Genomic DNA, 2,063 nt, shown 5'->3' on the forward strand with positions numbered 1-2,063 from the left:
GGTGCACCGCCGGCCGCGGGCGACGGGGGGGGGCTATTTGGCCGGTGGTGGCTGACGGCTCAAGGGGGTGGAGGTTGAAGATGAATTGCAGGCCCTTGATTTCGTATCCAAAGGCTGCAAAATTGACTAACCAGAGATGAAAAAGTCAGTCGACTGACTTGTAGCCTCACCTCTAGTGCGTTCAGTTTTGATAGTAAAAATCACGACAGCAAAATTTAGTTTCGACAGTTAAGTTCAGTTTCGACAATTAAATTCAGTTTCGACAGTTAAGTTCAGAGATGAGCGGCTGATGTATACATCTAGCAGTTTGTGGTTATGTATTTTACGTCATCTATTGGAGATGCTATTAGAATTCCACTCAGGTTACCATTGTCCCTCTTGTCCTGCTTCAGCCTCGGTGTCGTACAACTCACCGGAGCTACTCCAACGACGAAACCCTCCATCACAGTGGAGCAGTACCTCGGGCTCCATCTCCAGATGCCTAAGATCTTCTTCCCCTCCTCGGACAGCCAAGTCAGCCGGAGCATCCTCACCGGCCAACCCAATCACACTGAGATCGACATGGCTTCACCAAAGAGGTTGTACACTTCTTGTGGTTTGACTTAACCTCACCATGCTTCTTTACATCATGTGATCTTCCAATTCTTGTGAACCAAACACCCAGATTGGCAGAAATCCTGTGTTTTAAAATTCTCTGTTTTGCACGCGCATTCCTATCCTATTCCTGTCTATTTCCTATCCCTGCATTGTTAGAATCCTCAAATTCAAACAAGCCCTTACACAATTATTTCTGTTACAGATATGTGTCAAAGAAAACCTTGTGTGGTTTGTCCTGCTCCTGCAGTGTTCTGTTCCACCCCAGCTCAGCTGCTCCAACAACGGAAGGGTTCACCAAAGCAGGGATCCGCTCTCCAGACTGTCTTTCGCCGCCTCAGATCTTCTTCCCCGCCGCCGGCAGCCACAACAACTGCATTGCCATCATCAACTGAGCAGGTGACCTTGAGGACTACACGGGTCCGCAAGAGAGGTCGCACTCTTCCATGTCTGCTTACGTTATGCATCGCTTAATATGATCACATGCTACTTTATCGTCATGTTCACCTATTAGCCTCCGACTTAGGTCCAAACTTATGTTGAAACTTGAGTTTTTAAATGGTTGTGGGGTACATATTGGGGCAGCAATCCGTACTATTTGTCTACTATCTGGTTAATCTCGAGTGTCTACTATGAGTTTCATGTTGGGTGCAAACAAACATTAAAGGAGCCATTATCTGTATTTTTTAAGTAAAGCTATTATCTGCCTGCTATCATTGGTTTTGGGTCTATCCATAGTTTGCTACCTTCACTCTGGATTTGTGCATGCACTCCTTAAATAATCTCACTATGTTTTATTCCTATGCATGTCAGTTATTGTACACAATGGAACTGAACATGTAGAGCAAAAGAGACGAGCCTTGCATGGCAATAAAATTTCATGCAGACGTCGCTCCATGGTGGGCGCAAAGGCAGCCCCCCCTCCACCCATTTCCGATCGTAATCAAGAGGAAGATAACTGTTCTGAGGGGAATTCAGAAGCAGAAGACCACTCCTATTTACCCCATGAGGTCTTCGCTCTAACTTGGCATGCTGATGTTGGTAATATCATGCATATGGTGCCTTGCATTGCTTATTGTATACATCAAAGATGTCATCTGCTTAGTTTAGACATGCTTTGTGTCAATGCCATATGTTTAGTTTCTTTATTGTATATGTGAATCATGCAATGCCATCTTGTTTAGCCAGGCATCATATATGTGAATTTTGCAATGCCACCCTGGTTAGCCAGTCATCTTATATGTGAATTATATCATGACATCATTTTTTTATTATGTGTTAAATTTTTCAACAATTTTAGTACATTCAATTACTCTTCCTGTGCATCAGCCATTCGACACGGTCATGGAAAAATCTAGAGTGGAAACAAGGTCTTCAGAGCAGACAATGCTATCTGACGAAGTGCATGTCTTGCTGGTTACAGATAGCTCCTCAGAGGAGGATTCAGAGACAGATGACTAGTCCTACCC

The sequence above is a fragment of the Triticum aestivum genome, chromosome 7A (genome assembly GCF_018294505.1).
Source record: "Triticum aestivum cultivar Chinese Spring chromosome 7A, IWGSC CS RefSeq v2.1, whole genome shotgun sequence".
Lineage (NCBI taxonomy): Eukaryota > Viridiplantae > Streptophyta > Magnoliopsida > Poales > Poaceae > Triticum > Triticum aestivum.